The following is an 18,982-nucleotide window of genomic DNA, read 5'->3' as shown; positions in this document are numbered from 1 at the left end:
ACGAGATTGAGAATGAAAAGGTTGCTCACAAAATACACGTCGGTTTTCGCGTGGCAACACTCCGATATGACGGGGGTCCCGCGGGACTTGGCGCAACATTCTCTTAACACGTTCAAGTCGGTGGAGCCAATTGCTCAGAAAAAGAGAATCATGGGGGATGAAAAGGCGAAGGCCATGAATGAGCAAGTGGAGGACCTGTTGCGCGCAAACATCATCCGCCCGATCCGATACCAGACGTGGGTAGCCAATCCTGTGATGGTAAAGAAAAGCAACGGGTCATGGAGGATGTGTATTGACTTCAAGGACCTCAACAAAGCATGTCCGAAAGATTGTTACCCCCTCCCAAACATCGACGCAAAGGTGGACTCCGTGGCGCCATTCAAGCTCAAATGTTTCCTGGATGCCTACAAAGGCTATCACCAGATTCAAATGGCACCACAGGACGAAGACAAGACTGCCTTCAGAACCGACAAGGGTGTTTTTTGTTACACAAAAATGCCCTTTGGTTTAAAGAATGCGGGCGCCACCTATCAGAGACTTATGGATTCGGTTTTCAGTGAACAAATCGGAAGAAATCTAGAAGTCTACGTTGATGATTTGGTGATCAAGAGCAGGGAGGAGAGGCAAATGCTCAAAGACATCGAGGAAACTCTTCAGCGCCTAACGGAAGTTAACATGAAGCTCAACCCGAGCAAATGTACTTTCGGCGCGGAAGAGGGGAAATTTCTTGGTGTAATGGTCACTAAGGATGGTTTCAAGGTGAACCCTGAAAAGGTGGAAGCCATCCTTGACATGCCTTCACCATCCACCATGAAAGAGGTTCAGAAGCTGAATGGTAGATTGGTGTCAATCAACAGGTTCCTAGCGAACCACGCCAGCAAATCTACTCCATTCGTTAACACTTTGAAGAACTGCTTGAAGAAGAGCCAATTCAAGTGGACGCCTGAGGCTGAGCAAGCTTTCAGTGAGATAAAAGAATGTCTCATAAAGCTGCCCGCGCTAACAGCTCCACTTCCTGGTGAAACCCTTACATTGTACCTGTCAGCTGGAGACCGCGCCATCGGCGCAGTATTATTGGTGGATCGCAAGGGGATCCAAACGCCAATATACTATGTGAGTCGGGTGCTGACAGACCCGGAGACGCGCTATTCCATCATGGAAAAGTTAGTTTTGTCACTAACACACGCGTCGCGCAAGCTCCATAGATACTTCAATGGTCATCCTATTGAAGTTCTGACTGGTTACAACATCCAGCAAGTCTTGCGACGTCCCGCGCTCTCCGGAAGGCTGACAAAGTGGGCGCTGGAATTAGGTGAACACACGATCACCTATAAGCCCCGTCCAGCAATAAAGGGTCAAGTTTTAGCGGATTTCATCACGGAAATCCCAGAGGGAAAGATTGAAGAAGCTCAGCGCGAGGTAGACCCTCCGCGAGCAAATGATGAAGAAGATGTTTGGAGGCTATTCACTGATAGAGCGTCCAACAGCGAAGGGTCCGGCGCAGGCCTCAAACTGGTGGACCCTGATAATCATGAATATACTTATGCTATTAGATTGGACTTCAAGAGTACCAACAATGAGGCTGAGTATGAAGCCCTGCTGGCTGGTCTGCGCATTGCGCGCAAGTTTGGAGTTAAAAGGCTAGAGGCCCATGTTGATTCTTACTTGGTAGCTGCTCAGGTAAACGGCCTTTATGACGCCAATGAGAACACAGTGCCTCTATATCTAGAGCAAGCAAAAAAGCTCGTTGAGCAGTTTGACTTCTTCAGAATCATACACATCTCGCGCAGCGAAAATAAGTCTGCTGACGCGTTGAGTAAGATGGCTTCAACTAATTTTGATCACTTTGGCAAAGATGTCAGGGTGGAAGTGATGAGCAACCCGTCAGTGCAAACGCAATCTGTCCTTGTAATTCATACAACCCCTTCATCCTGGATAACTCCAATAATGGAATTCCTGAAGGAGGGGAAGTTACCGGACGATCGCGCACAGGCGAGAAAGATAAGACACAAGGCGCAGAACTATGAACTACTTGATGGTACATTATATCTACGCTCTTATCTTGGACCGCTCATGAAATGCCTGGATGCTGAAGAAGCAAGCTACGTGATTAGGGAGATTCACGAAGGAATCTGCGGAATACACGCTGGCCCGCGCATGGTGGTTGCCAAGGCAATGAGCTCAGGCTACTATTGGCCAGGCATGTACTTGGATGCGCTAAAAGAAATACAAAAATGCAAGGCATGTCAGAGCTACGCGCCAAACACCATGCGGCCAAAGAACAACTTGATTCCGGTGACCTCTGCATGGCCTTTCCACAAATGGGCCATCGATATTGTGGGGCCCCTGCCGCAAGCGCAAGGGCGAGTGAAATTTTTGGTAGTGGCGATAGACTATTTCACAAAATGGGTTGAGGCCAAGCCACTAGCAAAAATCACAGCTGAGGCGATGAAGCAATTTATCTGGAGCCACATCATTTGCCGTTTTGGCCTTCCTATGGAAATTGTGAGCGACAATGGCAAACAATTCACTGACAGGAAGATATCCAGCTGGCTCAAAGAATTGCACATCAACCAAATCTTCACTTCGGTCTACCACCCTCAAGGGAATGGCCAAGTGGAGCGCGCGAATCAAAGTTTGTTAAATGGGCTGAAGAAAAGGTTGGAGGGAGAATCCAATTCTTGGGTCGAGGAGTTACCTAATGTCCTGTGGGCGCACAGGACATTAAGCAAAACTAGCAATGGCGAATCCCCGTTCAGCCTAAACTATGGGACAGAGGCTTTGATCCCAGCAGAAATTGGATGCCCATCCCATAGGGTACTCATGATGAGCAAGACTGATAACGAGCGCGAAAGAAGATTGGACCTCAACTTGCTTGAAGGACGCAGAGAAGCGGCTATCATCAATGAAGCCAAATACAAGAAAAAGCTGGAAAAATATTATAATCAGCGCGTTAAAGAATGCCACTTCAAGAAAAATGATTTTGTCCTTCGAAACAATGAAGCTAGCCGCGCGATACCCCCAGGAAAAATGTCCCCCAATTGGGAGGGACCTTATCAAATTTCAGAAGATTTGGGTAAAGGCGCGTACACTTTAAAAGATTTGAATGGAAAAAAGATACCGCGCGCGTGGAACGCGGCACAGCTTAGAAAATGCTTCATGTAAAAGTTCAAATATGTAATCAAGGCTTTTAAGCCATCATGAATGATGATTCGCGCTATCTTTCAATATTTGTTCTATTACCTTTGCATACATGTTTCACACTTCCTTTATTAATTTGGAGCAATATGACAACACTATATTGACTTCAAAACAAAATAAAACGAAGTAAAACATACATGCGCGAGCCTTAGCTCAAACGCGTTAACGAGTCTTAACTCTAAAACGTCAGGGCCTTAGCCCAAACCTACGAGCCTTAGCTCAAACACGTTAATGAGTCTTAACTCTAAAAACGTCAGGGCCTTAGCCCAAAACAAAGAGCCTTAGCTCAAAACACTCACAAACATCCATCTTACATCCCGCGCAGCCTGATCATAAAAATCCTTAAACACAACTAGGGCAAACTACATGCCAAATCATAGTTGTTAAGGTCTCAGGTCGAGGTCGCGCGCGGAATCATAGTGGATATCTGAGTAACACTTGCTGACATGTAATGGCTAAAACTCATACTTCCAAGTAAAAACCGCGCGACAACGACGCGCGAAAAAGGAATTGTGAAAAGTTATCGCTCATGTCAGCATAAACAAGATACTGCGAAACCACTTACAAAATAGAACAAAGGTTAAGTGAATAATTTCCTTACAACCTTGTTCTTATTTTAACGTGCAAGCATATCTTATATCTATACAAGCAAACATGAAGAGATGAATGGAAATGCTCAAGATGTGAAAAAAGGGAAAACAAGTTTCATTCCATAGCATTGAAATTTACAAGTATGATGAGTTACAAATTACAAGTATAAAAAAAAAATATATAAAATTTGATGAAGGGCTTCTCAAGTCTCCACGTCGACGTCAGCCGCTTCATCACCCTCATCATCTCCCTCAGCATCTGGCGCGGCCCGCTCCTCATCTCCGAACTGACCATAGTCAAGTTCTTCCTCCTCATTGGAGTCTTCTATCACGACGGTGTCAGGAGCAGATTCTTTCGCAGCGCCAGAGCCGCTGGCAGGGGCAACATCCCCCGCGCCACCATCATCGCTGCCAGCCCTCTCGCATTCATCGAGCAACTTCTTTAGCGCGCCGAGGTCGGGCTGGTCAGCAAGCGCAGCTATCTGCAAATCATTAGAAAAATATTGAGTACAAAACACTTGGAAAATTAATCAAGTAAAACTCATTAAGGTCAAGGTACCTGCATAAGGATGGGGATGGGAGTATTCATATACTTCTCCCCCACCGCGGCCATGTCCGCGCAGGCCGCGTCGCTCTTGTAAGGGTACTCGGATGGGTTCTTCTTCAACATGCCATATTCATACCCATCCGTAAACCCTTCAGCTCGACCCACCAAGCGCGCGGCAGCATTGCAGTCCATCACAAGGGCCTGAAACTCGGCAGAATATTTCATCGCCAAAGCGCAACGAGTCATGCCCTGTGACACCAGCCATTGGCGATCCTGCGCGAGGCCAGCAACAGACGTCTCGAGGGCAGGAACCTGGGAGTTTAATAACTCAACAGTTTCCTTGGTCTTTTTAAGCTCCTCTTTATCAGACGCTGCTGCCGCCAAAATTTTTTCTTTCTCTGCCTGCGCAGCATCAAGTGCTTCCTGGCTGGACGCTGCCGTCGCCAAGGCCTCATCTCTATCGGCCTGCGCGGCCGCCAACTCCTTCTTCAGGCGCGCAACCTCGCTCTCCAGTGATGATTTCTCAGTGATACTCTGGACAATAGCTTGGTCACGCGCCTCAGCCTGCTGTTCCAAGACACGCACTCTCCGCGCGTACTTGGCAACTTCGGCCTCCGCCACCTGCTGCTTCTCCCGCGCAGCTTGGAGCTCATGCTCGCGCTTAATAAAGGCGGTGTTGGCACTTGCTCGGTTTTCGCTGAGCTCCGCCTGGAGTTTCTCAGCTCGTGCGCGAGCATCAGAAAGGTTCCAGGCGGCCACTTTAGCCTCTCGCTGGGCTTCCACAAGAGCATCGCGTACTTTAATATAATCACGACGAAGCTCCTGGGAGGCAGCAAAGAAAGCCGACCCAGCGAAAATATGGTCATTCAGCAAGTCCGCGCGGGTGCGCTCCTCCTGATACCTCCTTTCAGTAGGAGGCACGGCATGAGCCCAGAAGTCCTCGCATACGCCCATGGATTGGAAGGAACTGTTTTCATTAATATTCCATCTCGGGCGGTAAACGTGGTCACCTTCCTGCAAAACACAAGAAATGCTCTAAGTCATAAAACATACTTATATGGAGGTACGCGCAGCGGAGCAACAAATTAAAACATACCTGCGGGGATGAAGCAGAAAAGTCAGCGCCAGCCCCACCAGAAGTCTGCGCTGCGAACTCTTGTGGCATCGCAGGGCTGGCGCGGTCTCCCAAGGAGTCTTCAGCTTGAACCCCCTCATCCTCCTCATCTTCTTCAATAGGCCTCTTCTCCTGCGACCTGGAGGGCTCCAAACCAGTCTCGCGGGGAGGGCTGCGTGTAGGAGGAGACGAGGGAGGTCTCGACGCCGCCAGTTCGGCGCGTAATACGGTTTCCTGCTCCTTGGTAATCCCAATAAGGGGAGACTCAGCACTAGCAGGAGCAGGAGCAGAACCAGCGGCGCCGGCAACGGCGCCAGGAGTGTCACCAGCAACTTGTGCGCCAGCTACAACTCCTATGAACAAATCAACAAGGAAAAATGGTTTATGATTGAATCCAAAAGAAAAAATTCAGAAGACAAATGTGCAAAACATACCTTGGCGCAATTCTGTTCGCGCGGCGAACATCGCCATAAAATTCATTCTACCCTTTTCAGAGGGTAGAACAGGGGACTCCGAAGCAGCCCCCGGCGCAGCCTCAGCACCTTGTGGCGCCTGCGGCTTATCTGCGACAGTCGCCGGTCCTGCAAACATTGGTTTAATAATAATTCAATCAGATGAAGATAAGCAAAGTATACCTGTCGCAGGCGCGGCACTGCTTCTCTCTTCAACCGCGCGAAAGGAGGAGGCGACGCCACCATACCTCAAGTGGACAGGAGGTCTGCCCACTTTCACAGGCAGGGAAGCTAAAGAAACCTTGGTGGTAAACACTTGGGTTTCCTTAGGTCCCTTCGTTTGAGCATGGGGATGAGCGACAGGGGTGTCATCTTTCTTCTGTTTCTTACTGGCCCCTGCGCCAGATTTCCCCTTAGCTTTGCGTTTTAGTAGGGGCGCCTCCTCTTCCTCCTCCTCCTCTTCCGCGAGCTCCAGCTCATAGTTTTCGAGCGCATCTGCAAATACAAGAAACAGAACTGTTAATAAACTTTGGTATTCTAAAGGAATAAGCATAAGTGCGAAGGCTTACCAGGCGCGTCGCTATCAAAGTCAAATTCCAGATCCACTGGGATGAACATGTCATCGAAGCGATCTGGGAAACCAACCTCCCCAGCGCCAAGCGCGACGGAGCCACCCTCCACTTGATCATCATAGGCGGCGTGGATATAATCCTTGGTGACTGCGCAAAAACAAGTCAAGTGATATCAGCAAAAGAATTATGTTCGCGCAGAAAAAGAAATAAAGCAATGAAATAAACTTACACAACCCGTCGACTTGGATAACGGGCTCAAGCGCGCTGTCGGCCCACAGCTTACTCATGCCGACCCCCACCAGCGCCTCCTCGCGAATTTTCTTGGCGGGGGATGGTTCGGCGGTCAGTTTCTTAACCCAGGCGCCGGTTGGGTTCTTAATAACATCCGCATCCGCGGGCGCAGAATCGATCGCGCGCATCGTCATGCGGATGGGGATCACACCAGCCCTTATGTAAAAGAACCTCTCAGACCAGTCATGAAGGCTCTTGAATGAAACAGTGGAGCACTTCACCTTCTGACTGCGAGGAATAAAAGAGATCCAAGAATCTTGGATCTTGGGCTTGTAAAAAAATTGAAAGCGCCGAGGGGTGGGCTCCTCGCGCTGAGATTTGCACATGAACTCGAAATGAGTCATGCGCACAAGTCCAAACGGATGGACTTGGGATATATGAATCCCGAAAAAACGTAACACCGCGCCCACAAACCTTGTCATCGGAAGACGAAGGTTGCAGTGGATGAAAAAATGGGTGTACAGTGAAATATAGCCGGGAGGCGGGTCCGCCGCCGTTTGCCCGGCCCCAGGCAACATGTAGCCAAACAGGGTGAGAAAGCCCTGAGAGGCGATGAGGCTGTCGAGATCGGCCTGCCTCAATTTGCAGGGGATTTCATTCCACCTTTTGGTGGCCTTGGTCCTCCCTACTTCCTCCGATGTGGTCTCAACAACCCTCTTCCTATTCCCCTTTTGCTTCAATGTCGACATCACCACAGATTTCACACGGCGTCTTCGAGAGGCAATAGAGGTGATTGAGGGGCTAGACGAGTCTGAACTATCAGACATACAACTGCAACAGCAGATAATCGAGGATTCGAAACGATGAATACACTCAAATCAGAATATGAAAGGCAGAAATTCGAAAATTTGCAACAATAAAGATGAAGATAGAAAATTTCTTAAGGGCCTGCTTTTATAGGCCCAGGAGAGAGAAATTTGGCAACTGATCGGATTTCACGCGCCCCCACTCGCAGCTGTAAGCCAACGCGAGCGCGACACGTGTTCAAGACAGCTGTGTGAGGGGACATGAAAGGCAACTGTAGCACCTCGAGCACACGAAACGTCTGACACGTTTACGGCGCACGTCACCACCAACTAACCACGTGTTTGGACCCTTCGTTTCAACCAAATGGATAGAACTTCGCGCAACGATGGAAACAACCAAGAAAAACGACAAAAGACCAAATCAGTAAGTCTAATATCTATCTCACCGCGCTAGCGCGAGATAAGATACACATTAGACTGGGGGGGCTTGAAGAGGTATGTACCCGCCTCAACACCGAGCAAGGCGGGTCAACCCACAAGATAAAGACATTATGAAGGCACAAAGCCAAAACCTATGCGCATGGCGCATACAAAACATGCTCAGGCATCATATGCCCAGGCACACATATGCTCGCGCATCACATATGCGCGCGGCGCATAAGCGCGCGGCGCATATCACATGCTCGTGCATATCACATATGCTCGCGCATCACATATGCGCGCAGAGCATCAGCGCGCGGTGCATATCACATGCTCGTGCATATCACATCTGCCCAGGCACACATATGCTCGCGCATCACATATGCGCGCGGCGCATCAGCGCGCGGCGCATATCACATGCTCGTGCATATCACATCTGCGCATGAAATATCTGCGCGTGAGAATAAAGAGAAGACCTCGCGCATCCTCAGGATGGGCGCATATCACACGTGCACATAATCAACCTCGTCCTTATCCAAATCAGGATTAGGGCAACCTTGATTGTGCACGTCAGACAACCTTCCAGAAGGCATCTTTTTAAGGAGTAAGAATATGCTGATGTTGACAGCTGCCAAATGAAAGGTCGACAACTCAGCATGACACATGTGTTACCACGTGATTACAACCAACGAGAAAGCGCCAGGTGTCCCAGAGGACACGTGGCGCAGTGCGATTGGAGGAGGCCAACGAGGTTGAGCCCAACCAGTGGAAACCCTAGCACTATAAATACAGCATCAACTCCACTTTGATGGACACATTCATACTCAATCATTGGCAGTTACAGGCAGTGATATCACATTCAATCATATTGAATTACATTCACTCACAGTCAGTTACATACAAACACACAGTCTCACAATCAAAGAGTATTCAGCTATTAAGCAATACTCTTGAGATTCCCTTACTCACACATTATCATCTTCTCCTACATTTACTGATTCTCACGCCGGAGGGTTACCCCAAAGAGGACCCCTCTGTCCCTTTCTGAGGGGTAAGTAACGGCGCTGTTCATTTTGTAGGTGGAAGAACACAGATCCAGAAGAACCATCGGTGAAATAGTACAATCAAAACCCGAGGAAAGTAGATCTGCTACCAGCGAGTAGATCCACGTTTCTTCATTTCCTATGTTCAGAGTGACAACTTGCGGTTGTATTGCTTATTTGCTTAGTTATACTTTTGGGAAGTTTTTCTAATATTTTATTTAAATATATAATTTAGGTTTTCTTTTACATAGCTTAAAGCGTGTATTGTTTTACATGAATACGACTAGTTTTAGATGCCGTGTAAAACACATGATGATCTAAATATTTAAGTTACAAATAAAACAATACATAATTTATATAGAAAAATGTATTACATTTATACTTGTATCGAAACAGAAATTGATTTTATTTATATCACAAAATGATTTTTTTTCAAAAAAAATGAACTTAGTAAAAAAAATATGCACGTGTAAAAACATACCCAAGAACACTCCATTTATTGAGAATTTATCTCAGTATCATATATGTATAATTAAAAGAAATTTAGTTATAATCAATTTCGAATAATACTTCTCATATAATAAGAATTTTGACCTACACCATGAAAAAGATTTTGAAAGTTTGACGGGCTTCTCTCGACTTTGCCAATTGACAAAAAAAAAGGTTAACGTTCAATTTTTCTGAATGTATTGTTTCAATTGAGCATAATTTTGTACGACAATCTTCACATACAACATTCTGATCACTATTCAAGGAAAAATCAATGATGACACAAATGTCTCTAAATTGATAAAAGTTAGAAACATTGATAGGCCTGGAGGTGGCATGTCGGAAGTGTTTTGTCATTTTTTTCTTAAATTTTAATAATCATGGGAAAAATACTCAATGTACAAAATCTCGAATCTTTGGACTATTTCCAAACATGTTATTAAAAATAAATTTGGAACTCAATCATATTTAAAATTCTAACTTTCATTTTCATTTGTTTTACATTTTCAAGTCAAAACTTTGAACCGTAAAAAGTTTGACGATAAATCTATTTGCATTCTCAAATTTTTAAGAATATTCAGATTACCCATTTTTTACCCATAACAAATTTGAGCCAAATGCAGTTAATGTGTACCGATTTATTTACCAACTTTTAACCCGTAACAATCAAATTTAAGTTCCACAAAAAACCCGAAACAATCCTTGATAAAAAAAAACAGCCCAAGAAACTAAATATGATAAATTTTATTATATTTGAAAGTTATTGGTATATTTATCCTTACAATTTAACACATATATATATAGTTTACTAAATTAACCAAAAAAATAAATAGATAGATTTAAATCATATATATTGAATTTATAAATTTATATGATAATGTACAAAAACAACCAATAGATAAATGAATTTATTTTTAAAAAATGGATCAACTTTTAAGTATATATTTTAATGAATAAAAAATTACTTCGTAAATCAAAAGCATATTAGTTATTTTTTATTTACTATCTTCAACAATATACATAGTATAATAAGTTAATGATAACATTTAAAATTTTATTTTTTTCAATATTTAACAAACACGGTTTGTTGTTGATTTTTGGATTTTTCCAAGTATGTTGTAAAATATATTTTAACAATGTATAGTAGTATAATATATTAATATGTAAATATTTATTTTTATAAAAGTCTATAGACATGATATAAATATAGTTTAAAAAAAGTGTAATTTAATCATATTATAGATATAATATAAATGGAGTGTAAAAAAAGTGAATAATTATTGAATTATGACATATATTAGTTTTGAGGGAAAAAAAATTGTTAGGATTAACCATAAATTGACACATGTCTATAATTTTTTTACTTTATTAGAATAGATAGATGTTTGTTTAGTTTATTTTTACACACATTTTAATATGAAAATAGTAAGCTATATCCAAATAATACTAAGCTAACCTAAAACTGAGATAATTAAATATATCACAAATAATTTATTAAAAGTTATAAAACTGATTCATTTAACTTGGTATATTTTACACATTTTGTTTCTCTTTAAATTTAATATTATTTACTTTCATGTTCATATCATTACAAAAGGATTCACAAGAGAAGTAGTTTTACTGTGAAGAACATTAACAATAGTCGGTTCTTAGAGTGAGGTGTCCAATGCCAATTTTAGCCATTTGGGCGCTTTAGGGGTTGGATTTATGGAAGGATGGGTTCGAATAAGTTTTGGCGGATGAGTGTTTAAATAATAACATTTACGTACAAAGCGTATTTTTGGCATTATTATTGTAGATGCTCTTGAAAATGTCAAAAAACTTATCTTGTCCTATCATATCGTAAGTATATTCAGAAAACACATTTCATAAAGAGAGATGATTCTCATAAAAAGAAAAAAAAAGTTATACTCAAGAAAGGTCCATGATTCCTAAAAATGAAATGTGAAATCGCAACCCCTTTCGTAATCTATTTGTAAAAGCTAAAAACGTCCTAAACGAGTCATTAACGCTTTTAACATTTATCTTTATTAACTAAATTGTCCGTTATACTAATCTCTTATTTTTTGATTTTTTAATATAACTCAAAAATTAATAAACTGTTGTAAAAGATTAAAACTTTATTAACTTTAAAAAATAAACATAATTCATACTTTTCAATAAAACATAATTATTATAAACTAAATAAAAAGTTTATAAAAAATCCAACATTTTTATTGACCAACCAAAAAAAATAATAAATAAATAAATAAAAACCCCAACATCTACTATCCACATTTTCCACATTAGTGTCATACAAAAACTAATAACTAAAAATATCTACCAAAACCAATCAATCATACTTGGTGAAAATCATGCAAATAACAATGCTATTAGCATAGTCTAGGATGGTAGGATGTAGACAAACCATACCTCTATTCCAAATGGTAAAAATGTTGCTTTCAAAGAGATCATTGGCAACAAAATCAAGTGTACGTATGAAGCCTATGAAACCGTATAAGAGAAACATAAGGTTCAACAAAAGACTTCAAAATAAGTTGTGACCAAACACCAAATTCCAAGTGATGAGCATCATCTAATCACCACTTAAGGTCACCATGTCCTACATTTGGCCACAAACAAAGGCATTCACACCTTCATCATCAACTTTAAGCATACATTAAACACATATATGATATATACCAGAACAACATCTAAACATTAATGAAAAATGAGCATATAAATAAAACAAGCAAAAGAAAGCGGCTTAGATATTGAAACAAAACAAGATATACATGCTAGACTACATGTAGTTCACACATGCATATACCATATAAGTATATAATTCTAAAAGAAAAATTTTGTAACTTTGTCCAGCAAAAGTATGATGTGCTTGCTAGCTAAAGGAGTAACTCAAACCGCAATATATAACCAACCACCAAAAGGGTATCTTCAATTGATTTCTTGAAAGAAAACTGCAAAATAAAGAAAGCACGATAATTGTTTAAACTAGTGTTAGTACTAAGATCTTGATCCGTATTGATTATTTTCCAAATATGGTAAGAAAAACGAGCGTATGGAAACATATAGTTACCTTAGGTTCGAAAAGAGGTGGTGGCATTAGGTCAAAAAATCATCAGTCCTCGTCGGTACTTGATGATGATCCTTCTCCGTTAATACACTTCTTGCCGGTGTCCTGATGGGGGTAAAATTGTTACTTTTTAATACAGTTTGTATAAATATGCTACAATGTGACTCAAAACTAATGACCTTTTAGTGATGAAGCTTCCAGAAACTTCTTACTAAAGCTACTAGCTAAACAAATATTTGATGGATAAATATCATTAAAAGGAAACCAACATGCTTGCTCATTTATGCAAGAAGTCCCTTAACCTAGTTTTGGTGTATTAAAGTCCCTAAACTTGTAAATAAATACACGAAAACGTCCCTTAACACGAGTATAAAAACATGTATAATTTAGAGTATAACGATTACCTTATTCTCAACAACTTTATGCCTTACAAAATTTGGAAGCTGATTCTTGGGCTCTCGAATGCGTAGCACACCTCGTGGTGCTGGGAGTTTATAGTTGAAAGTATCAACATCTAACCTTTGATTATAATTCCTGTTAAACTTTTGCAGAGCAGATTCTGATCGAACAATGGACGTAGACGAACCCATACAGTTATCAGTTCCCAAAATGTTAGTTTTTGAAGCAGGGTTAGATGATCCATGAACCCTAGTTACCTGCAAAACGTTATAGGACGGTGCAAGAATTAACATTTAAACTAACAGAAATCGACGTGCTGAATTGTTGATCATGTAAATAACTAGATATGTAATATTCTACTTACAGATATAGGATCTATTTGGTGATCAGGCTCCACCAGCACAATAGCCCCTTCTTCCGGATGGTTCACATTGTTTGCTACAAACAGAGATTGTAAGTACAATGCAACTTCCTTGCATGTCTTAAAGGTCTCCTTCGACGGGCTTATAATATCAAGAAAGCAACAATATTATATACAAAACAAAAATATACACGAGAATATACATCATAGTCATACATATAGTTATGTGATCATGTAACCTAGCAAGACATGTTTTTATACATTGTTTACACATAACTTGTTAGGTAACTTATTATTTATTTACCAACTAAAAGCGCAAACTAATCAGTTTCCTATCACGTATCCAAACCCTTTAAACCACATTTTTTCAATAAACGATTTGATTACTAACATAATGTTTAGTTTTCTGTTTCATCGTACAACTCTCCGTGAAATCACACGTACTGTAACATCCAACCCTTATACCAACCAATAATATCTGCTTTGCACGTCTGAAATCAATTAAGGGTATATTACCCGCAAGCCAAGATTACTCTCACCCAAACGGATTTAACTAAACACGTATGCAAGACACTACATTTTCAGAAATATTCCATTGCTACAAACAATGAATAACACACAAAACTCAATAGATAAAATAAGTTGATAAGGAAGGGTAACATGAACCATGGTCATTACCAAAGTAATTTATTGCTACCAAACTAAAAACCGCGCAAACAATTTGATTTCATCTTACAACTCTCCATCAAATCATACCTAAACATCCGACCCTCTCACCAACCAATAATATTTGCTTTACCCATAAGAGCTAACATGCATATTACCCATAGCCCCACAGGTGACCCGCAACATTTTCAAAAATATTCAAAACTGCTAACGATAATGAAATATAAAAGTAAGTAAAATAGTCATTAACCACCTGATAAACTCGCGACAATACAACGCCGGTTTCTTAGCTCGAGGGCGCAACGACACCTTTATCTTCCAATTCACCGGCAACACCTTCACGATCAATCCCGCATCAACAAACTTCCTTCGTCTCCGGTTACTACTCCAAAGCCCATCCATATTCCTCATAACCCCCAAAAACTCTTCTTCCGCCACCATACCCTCGGTCATTTTAATTAATTTGGCGTTAAACAACCCGTCACCATCACGCGCCAAATATTTCAAATCAATCACCTCACCCTGCACATTAATCACCCCCAAACCCTCAAACTCATTCTCATTCTCCGGTTTTCGCTTCCGCGTCCTCCTCGGACGGTCATCCACCGGCGCCGGCGGCAGCGCCGGCGCCGCCGTGTCATCGCCGGAGATTAGTTTTCGAACCGAATTTAAAATCGATTTGTTTTCCGCCACCGTTTCGACGTCATCATCATCTTCGGAATCGGAAGGTCTGCGCCGGTGAGAGAAGGCGAATATTCGGCGAGGGCTGTTGGTGGATGTGAAGATTGAACACGTATGCTTGTGGGTGGAGTTGATGACGTTGGGTGTGACGTCATTTTCCGGTGGGACAAGAGGTTCATCGGAGGTAGACAGAGAAAGCAAGTAAAGCTCAGACTGAGTGAATTCGTTCATGTCTATACTATCAAGCGAGTTGAAGTCCAACTTTGAGTTACTACACTCGCCGGAACCACCGATCGGAGGTTGATTGGTCATCGTATTATCGATCGGAATTGTCTGATTTTGTGCCGGTGAGATGGAGGTGTGTGTTTGTGAGATGGGTATTGATCGGAATTGGATATAATGAAGTACAAATTTAGTTTAGAGTCGCCGGAGTTAGCTCGCCGGAGATAATTAAGTGTTCGCCGGAGGAAAATGAGAGACAGGGGTTTATATAACGGATGTCTTTTTCAACGGGATATACACGTGTCTCATGGTATCCATGTTTCTGAATTATTTTTTTTTTAGTTTTATTTTTGTTAATGTAATAATGCTTTTTAGTTTTATTTTTGTTAATGTAATAATATTGGTATAAAAGTCATTAAATTCAGGAATCTAGACGCACACATACACTTAATACAAATATACAATGATTACTCTATTACATACCATTAACATATCATATAAGATGTGTAATATTATATCGATATGTCGATATGATACGGGATGTGTAACTGCATAGGACCGTTTGATATGGTGAAAATTATACGAGTTTATACGCGTAATTATGACGGTGGTGTGTTGTGTTGTGTTAGAAGTCATCCGGATCGTATAAATTATATAGTGTGTATAATATGATACGAGGTTGTGGTTTGCAAAAGTTATACTGATTGTGCTATAACCTTATGCGATCATGCAATATGTGTGATATTATGTATGTATTTTGGTATGGATTTGAGACGTCGGTGTATACATTGAATGAATCTTTACAAATTTATTAGTTTTAAGTAAAGTTATAGTTACATAAGATAAATCTCACCCCTCTATAGAAGATGGGCGTGACATGTATATAACTATATGACGATATAAGTAATGGTTAAAGTTTAAAGCACACGGAATTATAACTTAAAAGTGTAAGCAATTCTTAATGTAAAAGATAACATGTCTTTTTGTGTATTTCATGTAGTATCTTGGTTTTAAATGATAAAATTTGAATTATATATTTGTCTTGAGTTCTTAAATAATCAAAGTACATTCAGGGTATTATATTTTATTAAATGTTAATAAATTTTCATTCAGATTAGGGGGATGGATGTGGTGTGATCACTCATCACACACCCCACCCAATTATATTGTGTCACATCATCAACCCAAATTCCATTACATGTGATGGTTTTTTACTAGGGGTGGTGGTGTGGTGTGATGGTGTGTGATGAAATTTTTTATTTTTTATTTTTTTGTAACTTTAAAAATTAAAACAATATTTAATAGAACTTAAAAATAAAAACAATAGTTTAATATAACATAATTCAACTTAAAATTTAGAAATAAAAAATAAAAGTTACAACGAACGTCTACTCCTCGTCTGAATCCGGAAATTCCAAACCTAAAGAACCTATATGCGCAACAAGATCTCATCTCAACCGATGATGAATATCTTCATCCCGCAAGTCTAATTGAACATCATCGGGAACGGGAACACGAGTCGGAGGATCCGGTACCCAATTTGGAGAAATTGCATTTCCATCTTCTTTTATTAACATATTGTGTAATATGATGCATGCATACACGTAGCTAGAGATCGTGGGTTTTTTCATTGCACGAAACGGTCGACTGAGTATGCACCATCTAACCTTTAAAACACCGAAAGCTCTCTCGACATCTTTTCTTGCCGATTCTTGCAACTTCTTGAACGCCTTTTCATTGGTCTCGACAGGAAACGAAAAGGCTTTCACAAAAACAGACCATTGCGGGTAGATACCGTCGACAAGATAGTAGCCACATTTGTAATATCTCTCGTTGACAAAGTACGGACAGAAAGGTGCGGTGCCATCTGTTACGTTCTGAAACAACGGTGATGTGTACAGAACAATGATGTCGTTGTTTGAGCCGGGAACACCAAAATAAGAATGCCAAATCCATAAATCATTTGACGCATCCGCTTCTAGTGAGATGGTCGGTCGTTTGATATCACCCCTAACATACGCCCCTCGCAACTCCCGTGGACAATTCCTCCATTCGATATGTGTACAATCGATGCTACCGAGCATCCCTGGAAAATGCCATCTAGCCTTGTGTGCGGCTTAAAGACGTGTAATGTCGTGTCTTGTTGGTTTTCGTAGAAACTCTTTGGCATACAATTTTATAATCGCGTTACAAAAGAATTGTAGACATTCACGTGAAGTTCTCTCAGACATTTGTAAGTATTCATCAAATTGGTCGGGTGGGTTACCTGTCGCTAGTTGACGAATAGCGGATGTGCATTTTTAAAGCGGCGTAAAACTTCGTTTGCCTCTCGCATCGTAAGATTCTTGAAACCATTCTTCGTTTGCTTCGACGTCGGCTACAATATTTAAGAATAAAGATTTCAGCAAACGAAAGCGTTCCCTAAATGTCTCGTCGTTGTACTTCGGCTCCTCCACAAAATAGTCGTTCATTAGCACGTCGTGGGCATGTATACGATCACGCTCCACCACCTTTTTCTTTGGACGGCTCGGGCCTTCAAGTTCTTTGTATAGAAACGGGAACCATTCGAGAATGTCATCGTCCGAAGACGAAGAGCTATCGGTGTCTAAGGGTATCGAGTGTTTCGGAAATTCCATATTTTTTTGTTGTAAATGAAGGGGAAGTTTGAGAGTGTTTTTGAGTTGGATTTGGTTTTGATTTGGATTTGGTTTATGTTTTTGTTTTGGTTTTATATTGTTTTTTTTTTATTTAAACCCCCCTCCAACGGCTAGATCCCCACCCAACGGCTACATTTCTTCTTGGAAATCACACCCCACCAAGCGTGATGGCCATCACGCAAAATACCATTTTGCGCGTGACCATGGGAGCGACGGCGGTGTGGGTTTTCTCATCACGCGTGACGGGAAGACCACCATGCACCGTCCCGTCCGCCCTTATATGTATATGAATTCAAGTTAGTTATTATGAAAATTGGATGAAAATGTTTTATCAATGTCAACTTGATTATTATAACTATTAAATTTCAACTATTATGTCAAGATTAAGTTCATATATATAGACTTATTATAACTATTAAATTTGAATTATATATTTGTCTTGAGTTCTTAAATAATCAAAGTACATTCAGGGTATTATATTTTGTGTAAACTTTGGATCATGTCTATGGTTGAAGTAGCCTAACTGGATTTAATTTTTCACGATGCTGATCAATCAATTTAGTATCAGAGTGTGCTAAAAATGCACACCGGTTAGGTTCGGATTGACCTTTAAGTAGCAACGATTAATAATTCGATCGCTTAAATTGCTAAGATGAGTGCACAAAGTTTTTTGTTAACACAAAACACATAACAAATTGTCTATTTAAAGAATATGTGTGGTCGAATTACTCGAATCTTAATTCAAACTTTTAGATCTAGTGAAAGTAACTATTTGTGTCGTTGACTCTATGACTCAAATCTTAATTAAAACCTACATTCCACTATCCGACTAACGTATAGCGAGGCCTATAACATTTGATTTGTAGGTATATATGAAAGTGGTTTTTGGCAACCATGGATGAACAATGCACAAATGGTATTATGAGAGATTCGAGATTTGGTGTTAACGTATTAAATATACATATTAATGTTGCATATTTTGTTTTCGTGTCATATGTTATTTTATAATAATACTAGGTTTGCTACCCGTGTAATACACGGGCTATAATAAATAAATTTATTTAAACAATAATATAATGTGACATACAAAAAAATTTGTTCAACAGATATAAAGATATATTATATGGTATAATAAATTACACACTATACAATATGGAAATAGAAAAATTATAAATCTCTAAATATTTCTTGATACACAATATGTGTAGTTTTATTTGTAAATTTACTTGTTTTTTCAAAACTTAGTAGTTTCACATTGTTTCTGATTTTAACTCTACATAATGCAACAAATAACTGGCCATGAGTTAAAACAAATTGTCTAAAAAACAAACCAACAATCTACAATGATTGACCTTCGTTTTTGTTAATCTTCATTCCAAACAAAAATTAAGTGAAAATTCATTCTTTAACATTATTACTTTTATCTAAAGGTGTAGGATTTTTAAAAAAGTAAATAAAATT

This window comes from Bidens hawaiensis, unplaced genomic scaffold (assembly GCF_021521415.1).
Source record: "Bidens hawaiensis isolate Kalapana, Puna unplaced genomic scaffold, B.hawaiensis_p1.1 tig00011661_1, whole genome shotgun sequence".
Classification (NCBI taxonomy): domain Eukaryota; kingdom Viridiplantae; phylum Streptophyta; class Magnoliopsida; order Asterales; family Asteraceae; genus Bidens; species Bidens hawaiensis.
The sequence above is the reverse complement of the archived record's forward strand: the minus strand, read 5'-3'. Positions refer to the sequence as shown.